Source organism: Salvelinus namaycush, chromosome 41 (assembly GCF_016432855.1).
Source record: "Salvelinus namaycush isolate Seneca chromosome 41, SaNama_1.0, whole genome shotgun sequence".
NCBI lineage: Eukaryota > Metazoa > Chordata > Actinopteri > Salmoniformes > Salmonidae > Salvelinus > Salvelinus namaycush.
In genome coordinates, this window is record NC_052347.1 from 4,976,745 (window position 1) to 4,986,943 (window position 10,199).

Consider the following 10,199-nt stretch of genomic DNA (forward strand, 5'->3'; position numbering starts at 1 on the left):
TGGGACAGCTTTATGTAGGCCCTACAGTTTGTGGGCACCGTTTGTCACCATTAGTGCAATTAATGTATTGTTTAATGTTGTGTGGTGTAGTGTAATGGCTTTGCTGGCATGCATAAACATTTTTTGTTTGTTTTTGCCCCACCAAGATTTACATGCTAAAAAAATAGCCACTGCATGATCATGAGCAATCCTAATTGTAGCCTAACCAATATCCAAACCGAGATTCAGTGAAAATAAAAATCTGACATGGATTGATTTATCAAGACTAGTCCCCAGGCTTGTCTCAAAGCAGCGTAAAACTGTGTGAAACTAGTTGAACACAGCGGGTAGGCTATTGCTTCAAATGTATTATAACCATTGGATGATTTTGGGAGTTTCTGTAAGCAACAGTTTGATGCCTTCAATTGCATTAGCCTACTTTATTCCACTATTTTCGTCATTCAGTGATATTTATTCCCACAGTAATTCTTTATGGATCCATCATGTAGTTAAGAAAACAGCGCATATGGCCGCCTCAGCATTACGGTTACATTTCAAACTAAGCCGTATGCAGAACTTCACCGCAATCATGACTAGGTCGATTGGCGGGAAATAAAAGTAGAGGCTTTGTCCCCGGCAATACCTTTCACATATAAAGAAAAGTCTGCAAAAACATGACAGGATGCTAAAGTTGGCGGGAAAACATATTGGTTTGAAAGGTGTATTGGAAGGCAGAAGCCATCGCTCCTGCAGATGGAAATGAAGAGGAGGGAGGGATCCCTGACACATGAGGACCCAGATGGAGAGGGAGAGCAATCATCTGTCAAACATTTCAGGTCTCACAGATGCTGTTCATTGACTTACTGAAATCGCAGCGTCATCTCATCTAATAAGTGATTTGAGACAGAGGAAAACATCCAATTGCATGAGGGAAGTAATTAGATTGTGGCGTTTGACTTCTACAGAAATGAGAGAGAGAAAATGAGGGGGCACCCGGATTTGAACCAGGGACCTATTGATCTGCAGTCAATTGCTCTACCACTGAGCTATACCCCCTGTTGGACAAGAGTGGTTTTATGATTCTCTTGTTGGTTTTAGGCCAGGGCCATGTGACTACTGCTACCAGACTGGGGAACCGCCCAGCTTTCTCTCATTGAGTGTGTGTGTGTGTGTGTGTGTGTGTGTGTGTGTGTGTGTGTGTGTGTGTGTGTGTGTGTGTGTGTGTGTGTGTGTGTGTGTGTGTGTGTGTGTGTGTGTGTGTGTGTGTGTGTGTGAATGAATGAATGAGAGAGTGAGAGAGTGAGAGAGTGAGAGAGTGAGAGAGTGAGAGAGAGAGAGAGAGAGAGAGAGAGAGAGAGAGAGAGAGAGAGAGAGAGAGAGAGAGAGAGAGAAAACAAACAAACAAAGGAAGCTGAGCAAACAAAGGAACCTGGGTGGTGGTCACATACAAACTGGCACTCTGATACAGTCACACAAAACACATCTTTCCATCAGGCATTCTGAATACGAACCGTTGAATCCTAACAATAACAGACACACACACACAGAGACCCTGCATTGTGCCCACTGAACACTCAATGATAAGAGTCAGGGCACTGTTTGGGTTCCCAGGCTCCCAGTTTATAGTGTCTCGAGACTTTTCCCGGGTAGTCTCCAATGTTGGTTTTTAATCTCGAAGATATCTTGTAAATGTGTGTTATATTGTGGAGTGCCACTTTAATAAACTTTTCTAAATACTATGTTTCTGTTTTTTTAATAAAGTCAACTGAGCAGTATCCAATGTCTTCTTTGTGTTCTACTGTGTACTTATTTTGTACATACTCTCTGCCAAGAGGCTGATTCTCAACAGTCCTGTATTTACAGAGACAAAGCTCGGACTAAAAGCTGAATTGGTCTGATATTCAAGGATGCTATGTGTGTCCTCTACTCTACTCATCCCCATCGGCTCTGTCTCAGTGTGGGGGGGAAACTTCCCCTGCGATTCCCACTCAGCCGCTTATGGAACGTAAAGCCATGTAAGCCGGGAGGAGCTGTAGGGATTGAAAAAGCCAGAGGGCACAGCTCGAAAAGTTCACACTAAATTCTCTTTTTCTCTTTTAATTCTAGCAGAACGGAGAAAGCGCTGGTCTGAGAGCCAAAGTCAAGTGACTTTGAGGGTTACTTTTCACAGAAAATGGGTTTTCTATAGATTTGACAAGCCAGAGAGACACATAAATGGTGCAAACACAACTGGAAGCACATGCACACACCAAACCATCATCAAAGGAAAAATGATGCTCTGTTGTTCTTTTTCAATCTCTTTCTTTTTCCTCTCTCTCTCAAACACATATTTGAATTCTGATGCGTCTCCATAAAGCAAGGTTCAGAACCTCATTAACTGTGACTTATTCTTCTCATCAACTAGGGAATCATCCTCATTCCTGCTCTTCGCAAGTCCTTTCACTCACAGCACCACACAGTCATATTACCTTACATCAAGACAAGACTCCCTCTTCTGTCCGTCGCCATGTCAACGGACCAACAGATTCCAATGGGCAGCATTCTCATGGACCATTAGGTGCTTGTTGTGGGCAGGGGGCTCAGATGGCGTTGTCGTGGTTTCTCGGTTTTCTCAGACAAGAAAGTACAGGGAAAAGGCAGGGAAGACAAAACCACTCAGTTTAGTACGGGAAACCATATCAAGGCACAGGTATGGGTGGACATATTTTATCATTATAAAAATACCTCATTTGATGGCAATATGCAGAACACACACACACAAGATGAGCATATTTCACAGATACCAATAACACTGATCCACCATGGCGAGGCAATGATATTGATCCCAATATTTTATTGATGGCTCAATCCTTCAACAATCTCTCATTTAACTGCTTGGCGTATTAAAGCACATAACAGATCATCTCTGAAGGAAAGGGATGACACCAGAGAACTTTCAAAATCTATAAATGAGATACGCTCTTCTGCACATACACATGTAGCAACAGTTCAATCACAACAACCCTAGATAATGAGGATCTACAGTATAGTAACTTCTGAACCGGATCGAACCCCAAAAAAGTACTGGTTCATATCATTAGTTTCCGTTCCTTTTTAACCAGTGAAATCAACCGTTTTTTACATTTAGCTCATTCATTTAGAGCAGGCAAGCCAGTTGTTTACATGCGTCATGGACAGACAAGTGTATTTTTTTGCGGGTGGGGAGAGAGCGAGAGAAGGTTGAGGGGGAGACTTGAAGTGCTGGGCATCTTGTTACGACGTGCATTATATGAATTAGGTCCACAGAGTTATACCTAGGAGGAGCGGCTTCTATGGAGGAACTTTGAATGTCCTTTGAGCTAGCTAGCTAACAAGCTTGGGGTAGCTAGCAAGCTTGAGCTAGCAAGATAATAAGCTTGTGTGTGCAGAGCGGCACCAGAATTAAAAACACTTCTTACCCATGTGAAATGTGATAACTAGGCCTATAATATCCTTAACTACCATTGAAAAAGTGAATCCATTCTTATCTAGCAAATAAAAAATCTCTCTCCCAATCTTCTGAATCAAGCTTGTAACGTCAGTAGCCTATGCTTCGGAGGGGGGAGGGGCAGGTAGCCTAAACACGTACAGGAAAGGTTAAGATACCCAGCTTGCAGGCAGACACTGGAATATGTTTCTGAGTGACAGAGTGAGGGCTTTGCATATGTGTTTTGTTGTGGGACTAGAAAAACAATAGCTGGAATATTATTAATCCGTTCCCCTGCTTTTAAAATACCGGTTCTGTTTCCGAACAGTATGGATCACTTCGTTCCAGGTTGCGTTTCTGTTTCTTGACAAATGTCGTTCTTTTCCGGTTTTCGGTTCTGTTCCCTGAACCGATTCCAACCCGTTCCATAACAACCCAGTTCAATTAACCAACACGTGATTATATCATTAGTCTCACAGCTCCCCACTACACCATCATACCAGTTGACAGACCAGAAGGTGTATCTCTACGACAAATGGTCACTAACAAACCAACACATGCACATGCACGTATATTGTGATATATTGTCAGTGATGAATGTTGCCCACCATTTGTGATTATGTTTGAAAACTGCAATTGATTAATTATTAGAGTGCTTTTGTGGTACCACAGCTCCCCCCTCTTCAACCTCAGCCTTCTGTTGAACCCCCCCTCACCCATACACAGGTTTTGTGTCCCAATGCAGGGAATCTCGTGCTGATCTGAACACTTCTGTTCATTCTCATGATGTGTCATTATTGTCACAATGTATGAAATCAACATTTGAAGTATAGTTATTGGACAATTGCTCTTTTGGATGACAATTTATGAAAATTCAGTGTGGTAAAATGACACCTTAATTTCCCTGCTGTAAAACAGCACATTAGCAGATATATCGGTATTGGTAAGTTTTGCCCCCAAAATATATCGTAATTGGTATCGGACCCCAAAAAACATATCTGTCAGGCTTTATGGCTGCTTTTCTAAGAACTGATGGAAGTCTAACTCAACGAGACTTAGCATAACTGTGACTAATCAATATCAAAATGTCTAAATAGTGTGTGATGGAGGCAAACCACACTGAGGCAATCTAACAAACAGCGCCCAGCATCCATTTCACACTGAGCCTAGTCCTGTCCCCTGATGTGGGTCTGGATTGTGTGACGCAGAGAGAGAGGAGATCCTGGTCAAAAGTAGTAGAGCACTAGAGCCTCCCGAGTGGTGCAGCGGTCTAAGGCACTGCATCGCAGTGCTTGAGGCATCACTACAGACCCAGGTTCGATCCCAGGCTGAGTCACAGCTGGCCATGACTGGGAGACTCATGAGGCGGCGCACAATTTGGCCAGCGTCATCTGGGTTAGGGGAGAGGTTGCAGGCCGGGATTTCCTTGTCCCATTGCGCTCTAGTAAGTGCAAAGCCTGTAAGGTGACTTAGGTTGCCAGCTGGACGGTGTTTCCTCTGACACATTGGTGTGTCTGGGTTAAGCGAGCAGTGTGGCTTGGCAAGGTCATGTTTTGGAGGACGCATGGCTCTTGACCTTCTCCTCTCCCGAGTCCATAGGGGAGACTGTAACTACCAATTGGGGCGAAAAAGGGGTAAAAGTAGAAAAAAAACATTACAGTGCCACCAGTAAAAAGCAATGCCCTGTCCTGCAGCTGCCCTACGGGTTGGCATATCAAAAGCCCAGACAATCTGGCCATTTCTACTGCATCCTCTAGTCTCCAACAGAGCTAGCTACCACAGGGAGATAGTTGCACTACTCTCATGTTCACACTCTCCTTCACCCTCAGCCTGACATTATCTAGATATGCAGCTCTAAGTCACACTGCACAGCAAAGCTAGCCAGGCAAAACGTTCAATTACACAACAGTCAGAGCCAGGCTCTCTCTCAATTAAATTCAAGGGGCTTTATTGGCATGGGAAACATACAGTTGAAGTTGGAAGTTTACAATCACTTTAGCCAAATACATTTAAACTTTTCACAATTCCTGACATTTAATCCTAGTAAAAAATTCCCTGTCAGTTAGGATCACCACTTTATTTTAAGAATGTGAAATGTCAGAATAATAGTAGAGAGAATGATTTATTTCAGCTTTTATTTCTTTCATCACATTCCCAGAGGGTAGAAGTTTACATATACTCAATTAGTATTTGGTAGCATAGCCTTTAAATTGTTTAACTTGGGTCAAATGTTTCGGGTAGCCTTCCACAAGCTTCCCACAATAAGTTGGGTGAATTTTGGCCCATTCCTCCTGACAGAGCTGGTGTACCTGAGTCAGGTGTGTAGGCCTCCTTGCTCACACACACATTTTTAGTTCTGCCCACATATTTTCTATATGATTGAGGTCAGGGCTTTGTGATGGCCACTCCAATACCTTGACTTTGTTGTCCTTAAGCCATTTTGCCACAACTTTAGAAGTATGCTTGGGGTCATTGTCCATTTGGAAGACCCATTTGCGACCAAGCTTTAACTTCCTGACTGATGTCTAGAGATGTTGCTTCAATATATGCACATCATTTTCCTTTCTCATGGTGCCATCTATTTTGTGAAGTGCACCAGTCCCTCCTGCAACAAAGCACCCCCACAACATGATGCTGCCAACCCCGTGCTTCACGGTTGGGATGGTGTGCTTCGGCTTGCAAGCCTCCCCTTTTTTCCTCCAAACATAACGATGGTCATTATGGCAAAACAGTTCTATTTTTGTTTCATCAGACCAGAGGACATTTCTCCAAAAAGTATGATCTTTGTCCCCATGTACAGTTGCAAACCGTTGTCTGTCTTTTTTATGGCGGTTTTGGAGCAGTGGCTTCTTCCTTGCTGAGCGGCCTTTCAGGTTATGTCGATATAGGACTCGTTTTACTGTGGATATAAATAATTTTGTACCTGTTTCCTCCAGCATCTTCACAAGGTCCTTTGCTGTTGTTCTGGGATTTATTTGCACTTTTCGCACCAAAGTACGTACATCTCTAGGAGAGAGAACGCGTCTCCTTCCTGAGCGGTATGACGGCTGCGTGGTCCCATGGTGTTTATACTTGCGTACTATTGTTTGTACAGATGAATGTGGTACCTTCAGGCGTTTGGAAATTGCTCCCAAGGATGAACTATACTTTTTTTTTTAGGTCTTGGCTGATTTCTTTTGATTTTCCCATGATGTCAAGCAAAGAGGCACTGAGTTTGAAGGTATGCCTTAAAATACATTCACAGGTACACCTTCAATTGACTCAGATGAGGTCAATTAGCCTATCAGAAGCTTCTAAAGCCATGACTTCATTTTCTGGAATTTTCCAGGCTGTTTAAAGGCAGTCAACTTAGTGTATGTAAACTTCTGACCCACTGGAATTGTGACACAGTGAATTATAAGTGAAATAATCTGTCTGTAAACAACTGTTGGAAAGATTACTTGTGTCATGCACAAAGTAGATGTCCTAACTGACTTACCAAAACTATTGTTTGTTAACAAGAAATTTGTGGAGTGGTTGAAAAACAACTTTTAATGACTCCAACCTAAGTGTATGTAAACTTCCGACTTCAACTGTATGTTTACATTTCCAAAGCAGGTGAAATGGATAAGAAACAAAAGTGAAATAAACAATAACAAATTAACAGTAAACACTACACTCACAAAAGTTCCAAAAGAATAGACATTTCAAATGTCATATTATGTCTATATACAGTTTTGTAACGATCTTTCTCTCTCTCAATTTCAATTCAATTCTCTCCTGCTCTCTCTCCCTCTCTCTTCTTCTCCCCCCCCCCCCCCTCTTTTTCCTTCTCTCCCCCTCTGACTGTTATCAGGAGATTGGATCTGCTGTTCTGTTCACACAGCAGCTGCTGACTGACTACTTCTGCTATAATCACGACTACTGCTGCACAGCTCTCTGGCTGAGGATGCTATTAACACTACGCACTCTGAGGTGAGAGGTGGTCAATCTCAAAGCCTGCTCAGAGTAATACTGAACATGGGGTGATAAAGGGGAAACTTACTCTCTGGTTAGCAGAACTGTACAGGGAGGGTACACCTGTATGTAGTCTCTCATGACTCTCATTTTGAAATGTTCTGGGTGCCGAGATGAACCTGTATGTTACTGTTTGAGTGTACAGTGCAGATATGCGGAGATGACTGAATGTATATGGTGAGGTAATGGGCTGTGTCCTAATATGGATGTGTGTATTGTGGAGTGAATCATAAGATTTATATTCCCTACTACCAACTACACCCGGCCATCATTCTGCTGGGCGATTCCACACCAGCTGAAAATATTCTGGGTATCTCAGATTGTTTTGGTAATTCTCACATAGGAATTTCATTTTTTCACAAAACATGTTTTAGAAAATCTTGATGAAAGCGGCCATTTTAGGCACTTTTTAGACCTACACATGCCTCCTGTAAGACCCTATGATCCGTGAACAGCACATAATACAGACAACATCTTGGTGTCATTATACTCCTTATAGTATGCTGTAAAATATGGAGTATGTCTAGATTCTAAAATATGTAATAATTATATTAATATTCACATTAATTTATTCAATGTGAAAAATATGAATATAAATATCTAAAAACAATGCTTTTTTATTTTGCTTATTTTTTTTTTTACATATTGTTCGGAACAATAATACTCTTCAAACACATCAAATTTCAAGTGTAAGCTCTCTGGTACTTTTAATGATATGACCCATTACATACATTTTATACAAAAATATACATTTTATATAAATGTACATTATAAGTCATTAACCAATCACAGCCCTCCTTTAGGATTGCACATTCAGCAAACACAAGCAGAGAGAGTTCCCTTTAAATCCATTTCCCCATTCCCTGTGTTAGTGGTGTTCATAAAATGTATCATAACTTCAGAATTAGCAGAGAGCCCACTCTGGAAATGTGATGTACTGTCTTAAAATGAACAAAATCAAAAAGGATAGTTTTTAGATATTTATATGTTTAAAGTTGAATAATTTAATGTGAACATTTGTATTTCCGAATCTAGACGTACTCCATATGTTAGAGCACACTATAAGGAGTATAATGACACCAATATGTTGTCTGTATCATGTACAGTTCACTGATCATAGGATTTTACAAGAGGCATGTGTAGGTCTAAAAAGTGCCTAAAATGGCCACTTTCATCATGATTTTCTGAAAAATTGTGATACAAATTAAAAAGCATTTCAAACATCGTTTCTCCCAATTAAGTTTTTATGTGATAATTGCCAGAACATTCTGAGATACTCAAAATATATTCCGCTCCTGCTGGCATGGAATCGCCCTGTTCTTGTTACAGATGTGAATCCTAACACACAACTATGTTACATTCCTGCTGAAAATACAAGGTTCTTCTATAGAACTAGTGCACCAAAACATCCTTTTGTTCCAGGGTTATTCAAACTCAAACTACATATGATATGCTGGAATTGTAGTGTTCGCTTGCCTGCACACTCCTGCACTAGCTGCCACACCACCAGAACACATTATTCTGATAGGAACAGTGGCGTAAACACTCTAACCAACCATAGTGTCTCTGCAAAGAGCAACTTACTTTATTGCAGGGCACATACATAACAGTGTAGCCTATTATAATCTCCATCACTGCTATCTGGTGTACTGGATACTGCCATTACACACTCGAGCAGGAGTAACACAGGAGCATTAGCAGAGAGACAACAAACAAAAGCAACCCATAGAGATCTATCACAAGGGGCTATGTGTCTCCAATCCTCAGTGCCTATTGTGTGAGATCAAGGGGCCAGACCCTTTCAGTGGGGTCGTAGCAGGGTTATAATATATAAATATATGCCAGACAGCTTTATCCAAAGCAAGTTACAGTCATGTGTGCATACTGAACATTTCACGTAATCAAATCAAATGAAATTGATTTAAATAGCCCTTCTTACATCAGCTGATATCTCAAAGTGCTGTACAGAAACCCAGCCTAAAACCCCAAACAGCAAGCAATGCAGGTGTAGAAGCACGGTGGTTAGGAAATACTCCCTAGAAAGGCCAAAACCTAGGAAGAAACCTAGAGAGGAACCAGGCTATGAGGGGTGGCCAGTCCTCTTCTGGCTGTGCCGGGTGGAGATTATAACAGAACATGGCCAAGATGTTCAAATGTTCATAAATGACCAGCATGGTCAAATAATAATAATCACAGTAGTTGTCGAGGGTGCAACAAGTCAGCACCTCAGGAGGTGGGGGCGCCAACCCCCTTGGGTAAGGGTGGTCCCGGGAATCGAATCTCCTATCCTGGCATTGCAAGAACCATGCTCTAACACAGGGTTCCCCAACTGGCAGCCCGCAGGCAAGTGATTTTATTTGGCCCCTCAAAGTTTTCTGAAAGAAATAAGAAATGTTTTATTTGTATTGTTTTATTGTTGGACATAAAAGACTGTAAAAACACAAGCAAATCAGATCCAAGTATTCCCACGCATTATAGAGAGATATGTGTGATCATATACAAACGTAAGCAATGTTTAAAATTATTATATTTTAGTCAAATATTATATCTGTTTGGGCTTCTTGCGGTCAATTTGCAGTCTACAAATGATTTGTAATTGTGTTCCGGCCCCCTGACCATCCGCTCAAGAAAAAATCAGCCCGTGGCTGAATCTAATTGATGAACCCTATTCATTAAACCATCTCTCTTGTCTCAATGGACTTTGGGTGTAGCCACAGGAAGTAATTTGGATCTGGGGGTGCTGTACATCTTTCCTCCAACGAGGCAGGGATGAATATTT

General features: G+C 41.6%; 1 non-coding gene across 1 annotated transcript; it reads right to left on the reverse strand.

The window, feature by feature from the left end:
* Positions 1-963: 963 nt before the first annotated feature.
* trnac-gca lies at positions 964-1,035 on the reverse strand. The gene has a single exon. It is a non-coding gene; the product is annotated as a tRNA-Cys (tRNA).
* Between the last annotated feature and the right edge of the window lie 9,164 nt (positions 1,036-10,199).